The 20,938-nt window shown below is 41.0% G+C and overlaps 1 long non-coding RNA gene across 1 annotated transcript in view; it reads left to right on the plus strand.

Moving 5' to 3' along the window:
• The window catches only part of LOC309343491, a 77,454-nt gene extending 57,091 nt beyond the window's left edge, over positions 1–20,363 (plus strand). The window contains exon 4 of the long non-coding RNA XR_014157306.1: positions 20,195–20,363. This is a non-coding gene — a long non-coding RNA (uncharacterized lncRNA). The remainder of the gene's footprint in view (positions 1–20,194) is intronic.
• Positions 20,364–20,938: the final 575 nt, after the last annotated feature.

Consider the following 20,938-nt stretch of genomic DNA (forward strand, 5'->3'; position numbering starts at 1 on the left):
TAAGTACTTAACCCGAGGTACCACTGTATGGGATTTCAAGGGCAGCTGACAACTTTGACAAATAGTCAGAGGCCTGGAAACGATGCCTTATGAGGAACGGCTAAGGGAGCTGGGCATGTTTAGTCTGGAGAAGAGGAGGTTAAGGTGTGATATGATAGCCATGTTCAAATATATAAAAGGATGTCACATAGAGGAGGGAGAAAGGTTGTTTTCTGCTGCTCCAGAGAAGCGGACACGGAGCAATGGTTCCAAACTACAAGAAAGAAGATTCCACCTAAACATTAGGAAGAACTTCCTGACAGTAAGAGCTGTTCGACAGTGGAATTTGCTGCCAAGGAGTGTGGTGGAGTCTCCTTCTTTGGAGGTCTTTAAGCAGAAGCTTGACAACCATATGTCAGGAGTGCTCTGATGGTGTTTCCTGCTTGGCAGGGGGTTGGACTCGATGGCCCTTGTGGTCTCTTCCAACTCTATGATTCTATGATTCTATTTAAGCCCAGTTTGTGACACATAGACACACACAGCTTCCTTTCTTGATACTATGTTGCGCAACTCAGTCCATTTCAGGGCTTCTTTTCCTTGGTCCCCAACCCTGCTGCTATCCAGCTTCCAGATGGGTTGGAAGGAAACAGATCTAGCAAATAGTCTGGGTCTGAAAGAGAAAACAGGGAACAAATAGGGAGATTCTGATCCAGGGATGGGAACCTGTGGCCCTTCTGATGTTGTTGGACTTCAAGTCCCATTATTCTTCACCGTTGGCAGTGCTGTCTGGGGATTATGGGAGTTGTAATCCAACAACATCCAGAAACCCACAGGTTCCCAATATTAACAACCCAGCAAACAAGAGTGGCCAAATATAGGTCTTTCAGGACCCTGGACAGGTCATGAGGACAACTTCCAACACCTGCTTTGTTTAAACTGAATTCTTACACTCTCAAACCACTCTCAGACTTTGCCCCAAACAGAATGAAGACAATCCTTAAATGGAGAGTCCTTTGACCCCACCATCACCCCCCCCACCTGCCCTGGCCCTCTGCTGACCATGCATTAGGAAGAACATATTTAAAGGGCAGAATTTTCTGCACACATAGACTGTCCCTATGATTGAGAACCATGGTTGCACAAGGAATGCCTGAATATGGAGCAAACACCTAAATAAGGTTATGAATTCTCAACATTTTACTAGGTGATGTCTGAAAACACTCCTCTTACATGTTCATTTATCTAAGTTGTAATGGGGCATTTAAAAAAAATTAAAGTTGTAGTGACTACCAGGTGTCTCAAGATGATGATGATGATAGTTGCTATAGTTGTTATTTTAAAAGATGTATTATTCTTTATGCCTCTCATAGGGAATAAAAAAGTTTTTTTAAAAAAACTATGAGGCCAAACAAGACACGTTAATTAAATTCTAAGCAGTATACTCTCATAGAAACATGGTACAGAGACTTTATCAAATGAGGTAGAGACACTCATCTCATGCTGAGCTTTTAGTGACAGCACTGGGAATCTACAGATTGAGACAGAAAACACCTAGCATTTCATATATATAGTGTTCTACAAAAATCCCAGCAATTAAAGACACAGATGGCACTTTCCCCAAAAGGTTCAAGAGAACATTGTTCAATTAAAACAAAATCTGGTATGTAGAAAGCATACATTAATCCATCTCCTGATAATATTGAATATATATTTTTTTAAAAAAAAAAAAAGAATTGCAGCAAATGTCTCTCTCTCTCATTGATCATATAGCTCTGCTAGTATCACCCTTGAAATGGTCTGAATCTGAAACTTTGATAGACAATTTGAAATCAGGAAAAGCTTCAGGGCTAAATGGATTTTCATCCGAGTGGTACAAAGTACTGAAAAATAAATTTGGATCTTGCTACTTAAAGTTAAGAGCAAAGCTGAAAAAACTAATCAATTGCTTGATTCTATGCAGGAGGCACATATTTCTATTTGGTTTTTAAAGGATAAAAATCCTATAAACTGCTCAGGCTATAGACATATCTCTGTTGATAGTAAGATTCATGAGGCTGCTGTCTGAATACTTTTTGTGATTATCACTATGGGCTTGTGTGATGGGCAGGTCCCAGCCACCCTCTGGGTCCTGTGCCTTCTGGGGAAGAGAGACTGGCCACAGCACACTGTGTCCCTCTGCTGTGTCCCCCATTTGAGGTACTTGCTGCCACCAGATAAGAGATTGTTTGCCAGGTTGTTCCTTAAGCCTCCTTAGGTAGCTGCAGGTTAGGGCATTGAGGCATGAGAGTGCTTATGTTAAGCTAAGACCATACAGTTTTATGAAACAATAAATTAGTTTACAGAGATGGAAATAAAATGGAATGTAAGACATGCAAACACTAGAAAGAATGAAAAATAAATGCCCCAAAATGAGAAACCCAAAATATTTCCTTTGGAGCAAAACAAACCAAAATTGGGCAAACAGAATTCTCTGTCCTTGGTCTGTACAGACCCTAACTTACCTGGGTTCCTTACCTGCAAGTAAACCCTTTGTACCTTGAAGTCCTCCTCACCATCTTCAAAACTTCAGTTGTCACACTTGTTGAAATTATTGATCTAATAGTTTCCAGAATGACAACTGGTAGTATAGATTCCCCCTGTCAATTATAGACCCCTCCTTTGGGTTTCAGGAAATCTGATGCTTTTAAATCTCCCACCTTCAAATGAGAGATGTGCAGTTCTGTATATCAGCAATGGTGCACGCCTTTGTCTTGATGTTTAGAGCCTCAGGGCACTTGCAAGGACTTTCAAGTTATCTCTACATTCCCCCTACAGGTTGTGACAAGACATGCAAGCAAGACAAACATTCCCATATAATACACAGACAGTTCAGGGTAGTAATGTCCCATACATCTGCAGTTTGTCTGAAAGTAATGCTGAATCATGGCATGCGATTGGGGGAAAAAGAGAACGGCCAAAATAATTGGTAGATGTTACTTTAATGGGAGCTAATGATTAAGAAATAGCCTCTCCCAATTAAAATGCTTCAGAGGTATCTCCAGCTATCAGAACTTGAAGATGACACACCCATCCCTCAAGCTAACTGGAGATGGATGATGTAAACTCTGTTGATTGGCATCCGTTTGTCTTGGGAGACAATGGAGGAATGTGCCTTTGGGGGTGAAGTCAAAACTGTTGGAAGGTTACAGCGCATGCTGTGGCTGTAGAAACCAATACAGGAGAGACATGTTTTGTTGCAGCTTGGGCAGATGAAGACATCTGGTTTTGCTGCTGCAGATACGCCATGGTATTTCTTCTCTCTGCACTGCTCCCTGCAGTCATTTCTCCTCTGATCTCTGCTAGGCATGCATAATCTATCTGTCTCCAAGCACTGTGGTTTTCTGCAAGGGATTCCAACACAGCAGAGTTAATGTTACCAGCCTTCATGTCACATTTGCAGACATCTTTGTAACACAGTGTTCGGCTGTCAATGGGCCTAGTGCCAGAAGCCAGCTCCCCATAGAGCATGTCCTTGGGGATTTGGCCATTATCCATTATGCAGACATGACCAAACCAGTGTAGATGTCACTGAGACAGGAATGTGAACATGCTGGGAATGTGATCTTGGAGAGCATATATTTGTCCGAGACTGTCCTGCCATGTGATAGAAACACTGCATATATAAAGGAAATACCATTTTGGGTCAGAGAAACACAGAAGGAAGAGAGAGCTGTAATTTAAAGGCATAGCACCTGAAGATTGCACATCTTCTCTCTGGGGATATGGTGGGAAGTAGCATATAGGCTGCTTGGTAGGTCTTTGGAATGGAGAAGAATTTTGTTCTTTCCACATTTTTAAGCGAACCAACCTAATATGCACCTTCTGGACTAATGCAAAGACCAGAATGTAATTCTCCTTTGGATTTTGTGCTTCTTTGAGTTTTGCAATACAGTTCTCAGCTCAGAAAACACACCAAAATTTATTCAAAATGTATATTTTAGGAGAAAATACATTTAGAAATTCCTACATTGAGAAAAAAATACACAATGAAGTACATATTTTGTGTTTACACACACACACACACACACACACACACACACATATCTAAATATAAAATGTCATACAGATTTTTTAAAAGAAAATAACTAAAATTAATGCAGAAACAGGATGAAACTGGCATAACCATGTATACATTCAAAACTGACAGTGACTAGAAATAGCTTGCTGCTTGCCTTCTATTTATTTTTAAATAAATCAAATATTACAAAAGTACCACAAGTCTCCAGTACTCCCACCTCCAAAAAAACTTCAGAGCTCTGGAACTTGCACACACCCAGGAAAGCAGACAGCCTTTTTTTAAGGGGGGGAGGGTTATCAGAAGACTGGGTTGTAGACAGGGTTCTGTCATCTCGGGAATTTAGCTGGGATACTGTCTACAGCTGAAATACAGAGAATACCTGCTTTTAGCTATATGTTCAGAAAACATGGGAAGGTTTTATATAGTGCCTTGGCAAAATATGTTTTCTCAGGGCAAATTGTTAAACCAGCAATTGTATTATGTAAAAACATATTGGATAGCTTAAGTGACTCTATTGAGAGCAGCTAGAGTTCAGTGGAATAGATCCAGGAGTCTTGGCTATTACACATTCATAAAGAAAAGTTGCAATTAAATCTATTACATCTACTTCAATAGATTTATATCCACAACTCATTCAAGAAAGTACTATTTTGTAAGTATGGCAAGTTCTAATTAATTTTTGAAATTGGATTAGTAACACAAAATAATTTTTAGAACTGTGAGAGGTCACCAGCAACTTTAGTACACATTATATAATGGGTCACTGCTTGTGGGAAGATGTAGATCAGGCATAGGCAAACTCGGCCCTCCAGATGTTTTTGACTTACAATTCCCATCACCCCTGACCACTGGTCCTGTTAGCGAGGGATGATGGGAGTTGTAGACCAAAAACATCTGGTGCGCCGAGTTTGCCTGTGCCTGATGTAGATATTAACATGATCCTATTTTATGTTTCTCATTTCTTATTCTAGATTATTTTCCTAATGCTCATTAGTAACTATGGTTACTATTGACAGCTGTTCTGGTAGCCGAAGGTAGAAAATCTTTCTACTTTCCTTATGTGGATCAATAACCTAAAGACCTACTAGATTCAGTCAATTAAGCAAAAGTTGCTTGCAACAGAGAAAATTATCCAAAGAAGTTTGATCTAATTTGGAAACCATTTTCAGAGCTTTATAGAGATTGAAATATCTGAATGGCTTTAGAGGCATCAGATACCTGTGACTTTACTCTCCATTACTTTATCTGTCTGCCAGAGGCAAATTGTAAATGTGGTGTAAGTTGTCCAGTGGCTGTTGTTGTTTTTATACCCTGTCCATCTGACTGGGTTTCCCCAGCCACTCTGGGCAGGTTCCAACAGAATATAAAAACACAGTGAGACATCAAACATTAAAAACGTCCCTATACAGGGCTGCCTTCAGATATCTTCTGAAAGTTGTATAGTTGTTAATCTGTTTGATGCCTGATGGGAGGGCATTGCACAGGGAGGGTGCCACCACCAAGAAAGCCCTCTGCCTGGTTCCCTGTAACTTCACTTCCCGCAGTGAGGGAACTGCCAGAAGGTCCTCAGAGCCAGACCTCAGTGCCTGGGTTGAATGATGTTGGTGGAGACGCTCCTTCAGGTATACTGGGCCGAGACCCAAGTTTGAGAACCTACAGCCCTCCAGGTGTCACAGGAATACAATTCCCATCATCGCTGTTGCTGGACTGCAACTACCATCATCCCTGAATCCATGCTTGAGTACAGCAACATCTGGAGGGCTGCAGGTTCTCTACCTCTGTACTAAGCAGCAGATAACTCAGACGCAAGGAGCAATTTGCTGTGCTGTAGAATGTCACTGTTCAGAATTGTACACTATTCAGATACCAGCATCTTTACAGCCAAGCATTTTGATGCTTTGAGAAAATTCTGACCACTGTTCTTTTACAAATCTGAAACATAGTTAATCAGGAGTAAAGGAATATGGTCCTGGGCTTTAGTTTTTACACACAGACCCCTATCTACTACAAGATCAGATGGTGCAGGTGGGGAGAGAGATTTCTGAATGTGCAAGCTTACTCTCCAGGGTGCTTCAGCTGATGAGAAGTCTGTAAAGAAAATCAACTTTGGAAATCATTGAGAGAGAGAAATCCTTTTTTCCCCCTGTGCTGCCTGCCAGGTGATTGATCTGGTCCATTCGGAGCATCAGATCATAGCATTCTGTAATATAATTTTGCTTATGTGATCTGTCTTTGCATGTGATCGATATGATAAATACTATTTAAAAATATATATATTGCAAGGCAAAGTGTGTTATTTATCACTAAAGCAGGCAGCCAAAGGGGCATGCTCTGCCCCCGTGCTATGTGTCTCATGAAGCAGAAAAGCAATTCAGTCAGACTAAAGGGCTACAGACAAAGTGGTATATTCTTGGCAATAAATGCAAATGATTTGAATTCATTTCCCTGCTAAGAGGGAGAGAGAAATTAAAGCTAAAGATATTGCAGATCAAGGATTTCAACTTTAAGCTGGCACAAAATTATCATAAAAGAAAACAAGTGACTAAAGAGGGGGAAAGAGGGGGAGATGCCTCTGAAATAATCTGTGCTAATGAACAGACCCCTGCTCTGGGTTTGAAGTACCTCTCTGCTCCCCAGCTCCCCTCCCCCCACCCCCCACCATGCACAATAGCATCAGGCCTTTGCTGCAATCAGTCGGCTAAGAACAGCTTGTAAATATTTGGATGCTCATTGGCCCATGAGGATAAATCGTCCTCCCTTAACATCAAAGAGTTCCTTTGCTAGTGCCTTTGTTAGGTAACAAATGGTTGCAGTTTCTGAAGCACATTCAGATTTCTTTTAATGAGTTGTGACGTTTTTCTTAGCCTTTTTTCCCCCAGAAGGAAAGTGAAGTGGTCCATGCTTGATTATTAATCATGATGAAACAAAGAATAATAATGCTGATTTCTTTCATTCTGCTTGCAAAGACCAGAAATAGACAGAAGTTCGCCAGTGCTAAGATAAATGGATTCTCTTATATAACAATTACCGGAGTGTTCTTCTGTATACCAAGAAAGAACACAGGAGCCACTTTGCCACAGCATCCAAACACTTCATTTATCTACAGTGCAGTTCAGCTTGAACTACCCTTGTTGAACTGAAATGTTGCGCAACTGTTGTCACAATTACTTTGTTTTCCCTTTTTCCTGTTTGGATGTCACCCAACGATGAGTACACTGGGATTTTTGAGGAGGTCCAGCCCCACCGTGAAAGAACTGTAGAGCACTCGACAGAGTTTTGACCATGCTCAAAATTGGAATCCATAATTGAGCTGTGTCCTTCAAATTTCAGCTGTTCAGTTGTGGCATCCTTGGGTAGTCATGCGTGGTAATGGAGTGTACCAAAGGGACAGTGCAAGCCAGGATCAAAGAAGGTGAATTGGGGGTGGGAAATGAACCGGGGATCCTGTTGAAGGCATACAGCCCATTTCCCCAGTTCAGGAAAGCTTTGAACTAGAGCCTGGCACTCTTAAAGCAGTTATTTCAGCAATGAAACAGCTTAGATTATTCTGAGAAGCACATGCCAATTAATATCTGTTGGTGCCTGCTTGCCCCCCACACCTGGCCCCTTCCATTGCCCCCTCACTCAGAGCAAAGAAGCCTCAGTGGGGTGCCATGGCCCTGCTGAGCGTGGCCAGGAGCCAGCGGTATTGGAAGACCGTGGGGCAACCAGAGGGCATCAAGTTGGAACAGGAAATGGACCATCCTTTTGTGCACTGGAGCATCATTCCTACCAAGCACTTCCAGCCCAGCCTGCCCAGATTGCGTATTCCAAAACTGGAAGATACTATCAATAGATATTTAGCTGCTCAGAAGCCACTATTGAATGAAGAAGAGGACAGAAATAGTGAAAAAACTTGCTAGAAAGTTTGAAACAGGAGAAGGGAAGTTTATACATCCTGCTGTTCTGGAACATGATAGAATGAATAAACATGCAAGTTATTTATCAGGCCAAGGATTTGATCACCAGTGACTTACCCTGAAGTACCTTGTCCAGCGCAGAGGTGGATGTATTCCTGATCAAGCCTACAAGAACATAAACCATATTATAGTAGTACATTAGGCAGTGTAGCAGTTATTCATGGTGGGTTTGGACGAGTGGTGCTAGATGGTTTTGGAGTTGGATACAATGTGATGATTGGATGGGAAGCAATATAACTAGCTCTTTAGAACAAGACTTAGAAGAATTTATAAAATGCCTTGAGTATACCTTAAATGATATATCTGACATCTTAGAATGATGACGTCTTAAATTAATAGTACAGTGGTACCTTGGGTTAAGTACTTAATTCGTTCCGGAGGTCCGTACTTAACCTGAAACTGTTCTTAACCTGAAGCACCACTTTAGCTAATGGGGCCTCCTGCTGCTGCTGCACCGTCGGAGCACAATTTCTGTTCTTATCCTGAAGCAAAGTTCTTAACCTGAAGCACTATTTCTGGGTTAGCGGAGTCTGTAACCTGAAGCATCTGTAACCTGAAGCGTATGTAACCCAAGGTACCACTGTATCAGACTTCCCATTATTTTGAGCTAGCAAAATAATGACACAAAATAAACATTTTAGTATTATGTGGACTACCAGGAACTGCAACAGTTAGAAAAGGAACTTTTCTTGGACACTGTAGAAATCCCAGCAATTCAGACAAAATGTTAAAGCACTTCTAGGTGAATGACAATATGCTAATACTATAAATATTTGTTGCTGTATATTATTGCTATTATTGATTTTATAATATATAAAATCAACAATAATATAATATTTTTCCTAGTTTTTTATCTCTTCTGTTCCTGTGGCTGTGTGTGTGTAGGCCAAGAACTGGAGATTGAGCTTCCACCCACTGAGCTACAACTCCGACAAATTAAGGGAAACTTAAATTAAGGGGGAATTAATGGAGATTAGCTTACACCAATACACTGCACTTGCTTTTCTTCTTATGAAGCAATTTTAGCCACAACATAGCATTATTTATACACCTTGGAATTTGAGGAGCTGGTAACCCAAGAATTTCCTGCACTAAAATTGTTCAGAGATTTGAAAGTATTGGCAGGCAACTCTTTGGTTTCCCCTGTTGCCAGTCCAAATTTGTTCTTCCTGGTCCAGATAACATCAAAAGGCATGCAACAACAACAGAAAAATCTCCAAATATTTGTAATTAAAAGCAGTCCTCTCTCTTCATCGGGGCTAGTGTTGCTAGCTCATTGGGTGCCAGAGCCAGCTAATATTTGCCAAGGAAAATATTCTTGCTAAAACCTTATTCCTTATCTAAATACTGAGATGGTCTGGAAATGGAACTTGGCAGAAACCCACAAATTTTACTCATAGGATTTAATCGTGTGTGCATGGGGGGGAGAGGTAAATGCCTAACTTTGATCCAGTTGGTTTTTTATAAAAAAAATGATTGAAATAGGTGGGTAGGCTGCTTAGCCAAATGCCCTACAGGTCACACAGCTTGAGGAGCACATGGAATGTTGCTTGAATTCCAAACAAGTTCTCTGATCGTGTTTGGAACTCTGTCCAGGAGACTTGGCCAAATGCAGCTGTTTTAATTCAGTCAACGCTTAACCTGACACCCCTTCCTCTGTTTTCCTTAACTCTGTCTCTGAATTTGAACCTTGTGCTTTGTTCATTTAAATTGTGGAAGCTGCCTGCCCAGTCTTTCTCTCTCATCATCCTTTCCTACTTCTAGATCTTTTGCTTTAAATTGTTTTGCTGCTTTTGATGTTTTAGTTTCCTTTCTGCTGCATTCCTCTGGGTTTTTGTTTTTTTTCTCTTTGTGCTAAAAGTAAACCTAGAATTTGTTTAAATATTATCATTCCAGCAGCTCCGGACCCTGGTCCAAAATTTCATTCCAAAATATACTATGCTCCTGATAAATCTGATGTGCATTTACCCAAAGAACATATCTCCATTGCAGATTAAATTTCTCCTGTGATTTTGATTGCATGGCTTAGTGTGCCAGTTCAGTTGCTCCTCATTAGAGAAACATCTTATGTTTTCACACATTTACGAAGCCTGGAACATCTAGATTATCCCTCAGGATATATGGATGCAGGCTTGATTTCTGTTATGCTCACAAGTGCTTCCCACTTTGAAGAAACCCTTCGGCAAGATCTGTACAAATCACAAGTATTGCCTAGTCCGTTTATGATAGACGCCTTTTTATTATTTCTCATAACTAAGACTGTAAAACATATGAAGTTGTCTTGCTCACACACCTCCTACCAGACTGAAGACACAAGGCATTTAGGGATAGACCAGGCAAATGGCTGATCTGTGTCCTTCATCACTGACTCACCAAGAATGAGCAAGGGAAGGCCATAGAGGAGAAGGGCTGTAGCTCAGTGGTGAACTTCAGATTTGCTTGCCTAAGGTCCCAGATTAAATCCCTATCATCTCCAAGTAGAGCTGGTAGAGAAATCCCTGTCTTAGAGAGCTCCTGTCAGTCAGTGTAGGGAGCTAGATTAGACCAAAGGTCTGATTCAGTATAAGGCAGCTCTCAATATGTGTACCGTAATGCTTTCTTCTAAGCTGCTTTGTGCATCCTCAGACAGAGTAGGGTAAAGAAGAAGAAAATCTGCTTCCAGGGGAACAACTGAAATTGGGAGAAGTAGGGGACACCTAACCCTTTCGTCATCCATTATTTTCCCACTCCAAATTACCTCCAGATGATTTCCCTTCCCCTTCCAGACTCCTGTGTTCTATTTGGGCAAATATGCATTGAAACCATGTGGAAGGCAGAAACATTGAAGTAGATACAGAGTTAGGGAAAAGCTAACCTGCTTTTCTCCCCTCCTCCCCTCTTTTCTGATACCAAGCACTCTTCCAGTTGTGGTTGTCTTTCCTGTTTAAAAGGGGCCACTGGGGCAATATTACATGCATCTGCATGTAACATCTAGATTTACTCTTTCAGTTCAGATCAACATCATAGATGCCTTAAACTGTCATGGTAAATAACCAGTGCAGATAAGCACAAAGTCATTTGTTTTCAGTAGTTTCTATGACAGAGATTGCAGTTGCACATCCTGTTTTCTAATGAACAGGAATATAACTAAACAGAAAGCTGCATAACGTGGTCAGTTTCCTTAGATGACATCAAGTCTAAAGATGGTTGATTATCCCCAGATAGCATCACCAAAATGATTTGATTTGAAGTGTTCTCTAAACTTTAGAGAATTGATTTATTTATGAAAATGTTTGGCTAAAAGAATTGTGTCGTGTCTGTTTTTTTGCTTGGAAACATTAGAAAGCCAAGACATTTATTGTGATTTGTTTTTGTTACCAAATGCCAAAATGTTTGACTTTTCAGAAACAAGAATGTTAGGTCTTAGGGCAGAAGAGGAGACTGTAAATTACACGGCAAACAGCAGTCCCATATATCCTCTACCTCCATTCCTTCTGCAATATGACACTATGTGACATGATGGCATCAGTTTCCAGAGGAATAACTAATGAAGTATTAGTCTTTTGCAACAAAAACTAAACAAGACGCTTGTGACATTTTAAAAGATTTGCTTGTAGGCTATTTGTTCACTTCTCCTTAGTCTTTTCTTACTTACCTAATTTATATAGGTAAGTATATAATATATAGGTGATATAGCTCATTGGGGAGAGACAGACAGATGGATAGATCTTGGTTATCTTCTTGTAGATATTTTGTCTGTTTGCTACCTTGGCTGTTTTTTATGGAAATGCAATATATAAATGTACAAATAAATAAACATGAACAAATAGAAGGAAAGGTGTTTCAGTCAGATTCTTAGAGTGCTGTCAAGTTTAAAGTCTTTTGAACGTCTTAGGTGATCAAGTAGAGCAGGGCAACCATATCTTGCCCTCCAGATCTTTTGGACTGCAACTCCAACCATCCCTTACCATTAAGCATGGTGGCTACGGCAGATGGGAGATGTAGTCCACAGCATCTGTAGGGCTATTCCTAAAGTATTCCAGATGTGGTGTGGCTGTGGGCTTGTGGACAGATAGATAGATAGATTTCCAGCTGTGGATAACATTTCATGCATTTAATTTAGTGAATTCCAACTCAAGAAAATCTTTGCTACCATTTAATTATTAACCTTTAGAATCTCACAAGACTCTCTCCTTTTCATAACATCATCACACTCCATGTTTCTCTCTACCTTCTCCACCAGGCAACTAGAAAGGTCAGGGACAGCCCAAGTCCATTGTGCTGTTATAGGCATGGTTACTGGTGGGTTCCTGCTGAACCCCTCCTTCACCTCCAGTCTTGGAGCTGACCCTGTTAGCAGAAGTAGCTGCTGTCCTCTTTCATGAGTATTGTCTCTGAGGTGCTTATTTCACTGCTGGAGTGGAATATTAATGTGAACAATTATTTGTACGTATGACCCCACTCTAAGAATGTATGAGTCCAAATAAACACCATCTTTGTTCAGGCACTGATTCAGAGTCTTTTGAAACAAAAGGGATAGAAGCTGCAAATTCACCACTTCTACCTCAAGGCCTGCAGTGGCAATGAGCGAAGAGGAAGCATTACTTTTGGAAAGAGCATTTTGAACCAGAAAGGAAGACCAAGAAGAGAAATGCTCAGATCCCTGCTTTTAAAATGCCCTTTTATTTCATTATAATTTTTCTTGGTGCTTTGCAAGGGGAAAAAAGTGAAAAGACCAGCTGTGTGGCCAGAGCTCCATAGGGACCATTTCCCCCGCACTACATTGCTATTACTTTTTTCCTCTAGACCCCTAGAAAGAGCAATGTTTAATTGGTGTCCTGGTGAAATAAAATATTTCAAATGGCTGAGTTTTCCATCCTTTGCTGCAGAACTAATCCCCCCAATATCCAGGGGCCCCTCACTGAGTATTCAACTAAAGAAAGGAATCGGCAGTGAGCTCTCCTTAATACATCTGGCCACAATGCTCAAACTCCCTAGGTACCTTTATCGTACAATAACCCAATACATCAATTAAACCCAACAGACCTTTCTTCAATAATCACCACCTCGCACAATAAATCTCTTTCAGTGATCATTTCTTTTCTACTCACAGCAGACCCTTTTGCATATGGGATGTCTTAGTGGACGTCTCTCTCCTTTTTTTCATGTTAGCTTGGTGGCAGGGGTAAAGTGAGAAATAATAATTCAATCGCATAAGCTGGAATGTGGTATCTGTTTTTGATGTTTTCTACTTCAGCTGCCAACTGCCACATATGCACACCAAATCAAAGGGCAGCTTTTAGAAAGCAGGTGCCTAATAGAAATGATGGTTTCAGGTTATATTATAATTTGAAATAATGTGCTTTTCCAGCAGAAATCCATACCCTTAAGCTTCTGGACACAACCAACCTGCACATTTTCCTAATATTCTGCTGTGTCCTTATGCAGCTCCTGTTCGTTTAAATCAGAAAGAAAACTCAGGTGGATTGTGCCCTTTATTAGAATTTTTGCAACAAAAGTTAAAAACAGAGAGATTCTCCTTCAGGTTTTTAAAGCATGTATTTATGGCTATTAAATATCCACCCAACAGGCTGTAGAATGTTATGCCAACAGGAGATATACCTAATATTTGAGAACTGAATTTTTCTTTTCTTTTTTTAATATTTTTTAATATTAACAACAAAATCTAACAATATGCCAAAACACAAAAGAAACAATTTCAAATCTTACAGATTAAAACATGAAACTAAGAATGAAAGAAAATAAAAAGAAACAAAGAAAAGAAACAAAGAAAAAAGACAAAGAAGAAAGAAGAAAAACAGACATTTCCCAACACCATATTCATCGTTATATAACCAAAGTTGATAAAACAAAGACTTCCACTGATCTCGCAACACTTCATTTCAGTCTCATTATATCTTTCTGTATTTCCTTATTATCTCAATTCGTGTGTGTGTGTGTGTGTGTGTGTATCAATATTCCTTCCTCTTTCTTTTCATGAGAAGTGAATTTTTCTCGAGAATGAGTCTTGCTACCTTAGTTTTATTTTCATTCGCGCCCCATGCTTCTCTCTTCCCCCACATTTTCTCTCTAGTCAACATCATTCCCTTCCCACTGTCTGCCAAGAAACACCTTTTACTAGAGGGGCGAGCAATGCCTTCTGGCTGGCAGGACATATCTCCCTACCCCATTGGTCAAATTTGACAGGTGAGCAGGGTCTCCTACTTATCCATCACCTGATGTCAGGTGGCAAAGTGTTTTGAAGCCCGAAATGTTGAGACTTCAAAGCACAACACGGGACTGTTTGAAAGCCAGTTTGAAAACACACACACCCCGCTGCCCCAGAGGTTTAAAAAGCAGCAAAGTTCAGAAAACCAAGATAAATGATGCCACTCAGTGTAGACAATACTGAGCTAGATGGACCTTTTTTTGATGTTTGGATGTAGGATCAGTGGTGGGCCAAAGCTTACTGTGGGGTTCACACCCCAAATTCCTTATTTGTTATGGGCATCATGCTTTCATGAGCACTGTGAAAACATGAAAATTATGAATGAAGAAAACTATTGTGGTTCATGAAGGAGACAGTTGTCTGGTCATTAAGATACTGTATATTACAGGGTATTCCAAAGCTTACTTCGAGGTTTGGCACTAGGCCTGTTAGCAGACCAGCTCTGTGTTACAAAGATGTCTGCAAGAGTGACATGAAAGCTGGCAACATTAACCACACAGTGTGGGAATCCCTTGTGGATGACTACCATGCCTGGAGACAGGCAGACAAGTTGTGTATCCACAGCAGTGACCACAGAAGGAATGACCACTTGGAGGAGCGCAGAGAGAAGAAACTCTATAGTGCACCTGTAGCAGCAAAACCTTCACCTCCCCGACATGCAGTAAAACATGTCTCTCCTGTATTGGTCTCTACAGCCACAGCAGGTACTGTTAGTCTTCAGTGGATTGACTTTACCCCCAAAGGTATATTCTTCCATTGTCTCTGAAGACAGACGGATGCCAACAACTTTGGGGTTTAGGGACATACTATATGCTTTAGTTCTATTTTAAGTTTTCTGATTGAGCTGCATTTTCAATTTTCAAATAAAAGATTGAGAACTTCTAACCAGCTTCAACACCATAAAAAGGGAATGTGATCATTGCAAGCAATGGAACTGTATGCACTACAAGAGCTTTTATCCCTGCCCCTTCAGAATAATGCTGTCTGAAACTCCTGACTGAGAGCTACTAGCTCAGGCATAGGCAAACTCAGCCCTCCAGATGTTTTGGGACTACAACTCCCATCATCCCTAGCTAACAGGACCAGTGGTCAGGGATGATGGAAGTTGTAGTCCCAAAACATCTGGAGGGCCAAGTTTGCCTATGCATGTACTAGCTGATATATCTTCACAGCTTTGTGGGGAGAAAGTATGCAACCATTTATCTCTTGTTCTTGAGTTTGCTTCAAAATCTCTCTTTTGGCTATCCTTCCCCAACCTGGTGCCCTCCAGATGTTTGGGACTTTAGCTCCCATCAGCACGCTAACTGGGGATGATGGGGTTGCAGTCCAAAAGATCTGGAGTATTCCAGCTTGGGAAAGCTATTTAGAACTTAGGAGCTGGGTTTTATGAAGATGCTGCGTTGCACAGAGATCTTTTTCATGAAGTGTTCAAAATATCTCTGCATATAGGCGTCTAAGAACAGTAGCTAAGTGAGCCATGACAAAACCTGAACACTGCTTCCTTATAGGAAAAAGCATATTCAATATGCTGTCATGTATGAATTATGGACAAGGGTCTTTTCCCCCTTTCCCCCCCCCCTTTTTTTTTTTGTGTATGTATGCATGCATTGAGAAAACGCAGATGTCCCTGCCTAATATGCTCCAATAAGGGTTATAAGAGCTATAGTGCTTTTAAAGGAGGGACATCCATTATTCTCAATGAAGCTGTCACTTTCTGAAATAAGGGGTGTTGCTTTAAAATAAAGGACATCTGGCAACTCTGACACTAGCACCCCAGCCCACGCACACATACATATTCTGACAGCTGTACAAGTTCAAAGCCGAATGCCTGATCTGACTATTAGAAGATGATGAAGCCTTAAAAGAACTAGAATAACTCTGCTTGTCTGTTTCTCCTCAAGGACTATGTGGAAACGTCTTAGTTAGTTAATCAATAATTGACTTAATAGCCCATAATGGCTCATTCTGATCAGATACAGTCCATTGGACAAATGTTCAGCAAATTACAGTCCTTTATGTTCTCCATTCATGTACGGCTGTACAACTTTCATTCAGTTGCTTTATTTTAGACAAGATTCCATAGAGAAGCCAGAAAAAATTAAGATTTATGCATATGTGCATTGTCTAGACCTGACATATCTCAAGAATCACCCTTCTTTTATATATACCCACTCAAGCCCTGAGATCAGTTTCAGAATCCCTGCTTTGTCAGAGATTCAACTGCCAGGTTAAAAGCAAAGGCCCTTTTCAGTGATGGCCCCAAAGTCTGAAATGGCCTCACTACTGAGAGGGTTTGGCAGAGTGCCAGTGAATGGGTACAAGGAGGAAGGCCTTTTAAGTGATGGCACCAAAGTTTTGGAATGATTTTCCTAGTGAGCTTCATTGATCCTTGAAATTTCACCATTTTAAAGCATAATACTTGCTTATTAAAGATTGTTTTACAGTTTGCTTTGTCAATTTTATAAGTATGGTTTTGATGTTTGCATTGGGCTGTGCAATTAAATTCAACTCACAGAAGACCAATTTAAATGAACCTGTTGGTAATGCCCATTAATTTCAATTGGTCTACTCTAGGTATGATTAATGTTGGAAACAATCTATTGTTCTAAGCAGTTCTTGTTTTATAGTTGGGTGTGCATTTTATAGAAAAGATGGGTACAAAAAAAGAATAAATATGCCCAAATTAGCAGAGAGGAAGAAGCAAAACAGTATTGCAGCTACCTGGAATAGACTTCTGGGGGTATTTTAATTTATTTTTTAAGCATCTAGCAATTTCACAGCAGCAACATCTCAAAGGGAGTGACTGGTTGCTGGGGAAAAACAGGAAAGTCTTTTGCTGATAATGAAGGTGTGTGCTTTTTCCTGGGTTTGTTACCTGGCCCAGTAGAACTGGGTGGTTGTTTTGCAGCCTGCGCAGTATTTGTTTTAGCCTAACTTCCACGATAAGCAATGTACAAATATAATGTGTGTATATTTACATTAAAATACAGGGGTTGTTAAAACTACAGAGTTGTTAACAGGCCCTAAGAAGTGTCTACATATGAAACACACAGAGGGACTTCACTCATTCACCTGCCAAACAGCAGTAGGGGTAGAAGGAACTGTTGCTCACCATAAACATGTGGCAGACTACAAGACTTTGACTGTAGCTATGAAACAGCAAATGGCTTTCTCCATCACTTCTCACTCCATGAGGAGGTGGTAGTACCAGAATGCCTATTTCATCTCACTCACCAGAAAATTATTTTATTTCCTATGATGTGGGGAGGGGTCCCAGCTGGTGGTTTCACTCAATCCTGTTTGCTAGCACATGGTATTATTGATCCACATTCCAGCACATATAGCACATCCTTGCTACAGTCAGTAATCACAACGCTGACTTCAGACTGGGCATGGTCTTCTTCACTGTCACTACTGCCTATTCACTTTCCCTTCCCTTCCAGGCTCAGTTTATGCAATGATACAGAGGGATTGCAGAAGGGAAATGGAGGCTGTTGTTCCATCTGCTTATTGTTGCAGCAGTTTGGGTGCTCAGGAAGACTTGATCAACAAGCAGTATGGCCAGACAGCTCCAGTGCTTGGCTGTGGGGTCCCTTTTTGGTGGAAGGAGTGGAGACAGAGACACTTGGCAGGTTCCCAACAAGGCTGATCCCTGATGTCAGCCCCACATGTTCTACTTCCACTGTCAGAGGCCGCATCCCTGTGAATGCCAGTTCCTGAGAATCATAGTGGACAGAGTGCTGTTGTGCCCATGTCTTGCTTGTAGGCGTCCCACAGGCATCTGGTTGGCCACTGTGAGAACAGGATGCTGGACTAGATGGGCCATTGACATCACCCAACATGCTCTTCTTATGTCCATAACAAAAATCACAGTTGACCTAGAAAAGACACAAATATTTTGAATGAGCTACTGGTGTAAAACTCTCAATATTCTATGGAGAAATGAAACTCTAGAGTCTAGGTCAAAGCTAAAATGCATCATGAAGCTTTTGTGCCACCGTGACTTGCATGATGTGTAGTGCAGACTGCCCATCTAGCAGCACCTTAGCAGAGAAAACATGTCAAAGCACAATAAAGTATTCACTCACGCTATGTGTGTATGTATTTATGTGAGCATATGCATTTAAATTACTACCTTCCTTCCCAAACAGGGATTTCCACAAGGAAACAGAGTAGATGCAAAGCCCTGACCTGCCTTTAAGAACAGCAAATGGCAATGGGGAAATATAGGGCACTGTAGTGCTGGCATTGTCCTCTCAGGATTGTTTGCAAGGCCCAGGAGTGTAACTAGCAAGGATGCAGAAGGGTATTAATGAAAAGAGTTATGAGGGCCTGTGACACATAATGGTCACATTACTAGACTATTTTCCAGGCTGGGAATGAAGTGGACGTCTGTGTAACTGCAGTGAAACCTGGCATGCAGCTTCCTTGCTGTGTTAAGTTCAGTACCTAGCCAAGCTGGAAGCTGCACTGATTGGACTTACTGGCATTAACAATATGATGATGGTCAATGAGTATTACTGAACTAAAGCAGCAATAATGATCCTGATCATGATGACGATCATGAGGCTTAATGTGCTTCAGGCATCAACAAATAGTGGTTGTCAACTGGCTTTTGGAGGCTTGTTACTAGGAATGGCTGATGGAGGAGAAATGTAGCTACGAACTCCAGCATCAAGAAGAGAAGCTTGGCAAGGGACAAGAGAAAGGCATGGATTAATCAGTAGCCCCAGTCCATTGGGATTTGGCAGCCTGGAGCTCCGAGGGGATGGGGCATGACTTTGGAAATGGACAAGATCTGTCTTTGGTCTTTGGGTCTGTATGGAAAGTGGGAAAGATAGTATTTAAATTAGAATAGCTGCATAACACATAAATCTTGTTCAGACCACAATCAATCATGAATGCATGGATGAAGTGGGGTTATACTCACTGTCCCTGCCCACTGCCCCAGCCTTGGTGGAAAGGCTGAACACAGCAGCACTCATATTGCTTTTTTGGCCGAGGGAGCCGGCGTACAGCTTCCAGGTCATGTGGCCAGCATGACTAAGCCGCTTCTGGCGAACCAGAGCAGCGCACGGAAATGCCACTTACCTTCCCACCAGAGCGGTACCTATTTATCTACTTGCACTTTGACGTGCTTTCGAACTGCTAGGTTGGCAGGAGCTGGGACAGAGCAACAGGAGCTCACCCCATCGTGGGGATTCAAACCAATGACCTTCTGATCAGCAAGCCCTAGGCTCTGTGGTTTAACCCACAGCGCCACCCGCGTCCCCATGGAGTTCATAGCCATGGATAAAAGGCAGAATCCTGCTTCCCCCTTCTGCACATTTGGTGAATATGTGAACGTGGAAGGGGGTATAGGGTGCTGTTGTTCTGTGACAAAATGGTAACAAAATGCAATACAGTAAATAATTTGTTACACTTATAGCTCAAATCTTAGCATCTAAGACCAAAGCCAGCTCAATACATATTGGCACCTTCTCCACCATTCCACATATAGATTAGCGGACTGGTGATGGGATGGTGTCTTCTATTGCATTGCACCTAAGACATCAGGCCAGGTCAGGTGGCATACATTGGCCTGTCCTCCCACAGAAGAGAGTAGTCAGGGGGCTTTGAGTAGTCGAGAGGCTTTGGTGGAGCAAGCAAGGGGCTGCCTCCATTGATATTCCCTCTGCAGTGAAGTGTGACAGTTCCCTTAATTTGCCCAAAGCTAGCCCTGTCCAACACCCCAGAGCTGATATGCTCTTCCTCAATATTATTATTATTATTATTATTATTATTATTATTATTATTATTATTATTACTACTACTACTACTATATCACTTTTCATCTGAGGATCACAGGGAAGTTTAAAGTACAATGTTGTAACAAACAAAAGCAATACCCCACCTGCTTTTATCCATCCCAAAACTCAAGCTTTGGCAGGCTAGAAAGCTTTTCATAGGTGATTTCACATTCATAGCTGGTATCCCTTTTGCCCCCCTCAGGTGACATTGATCTTTGAACTCTGATAAAGAGAGAACCTGGAAAAAAAGAGAGAGAGATCTGCATTAGCATGATGATGTATAGGAGATCTGACCATTTTTCCTGTAATATGACTGCATATTCTCTTTTGTATAATATTTTAGTTTTCTCTTTATAGCATACTTTTTTTAATAAAAAAAAAAATCTCTGACATATATCTTTAATACCTTTCTGCACAATGGAAACCCATGCATTAAAAGATACAAACAAATGTCTTGGTATGAGTTACTGGCACAGCAAGGAGAACATGCCAAATGAAAATGTTCCATCTGCTAAACCGTTACCTCACTTTTAATTGTGGAGAACAAATAATGCAAATTAGAATTCACATTTTCAAAAAAAATCTGGCATAACATTCATCCTATTCTTTCAGTGTCTCAGAAAACACTATTTAGGATATTGCAGAATTCTAGGGTAATTCTATCCTTTTCCAATGTATCCTGCCTTAGTCCTTTGGAGCCATTCTTAAGTAGCTTATGAAAGCAGGTTCAAAACAGCATATTATCTGAGCCTTCAATTTTTGGTATCTGAGCAGAAACTGTTGGCAATTGTGTTTTTGACAGTAACAAGACATCCTGTAACTCAAGAGTCTCAGGCATTCTGTTCTTCTGTCACTGAACTGAATGAAAACATATTTAAATGGGGGTGGGTGGGATCCCTGTTAATTTTTTCCTTCATTCAAATGGCAGGGTGTGGGGGAAGAGAAG

Source organism: Podarcis erhardii, assembly GCF_964252035.2.
Source record: "Podarcis erhardii genome assembly, chromosome: 6".
NCBI classification, from domain to species: Eukaryota; Metazoa; Chordata; class Lepidosauria; order Squamata; family Lacertidae; genus Podarcis; species Podarcis erhardii.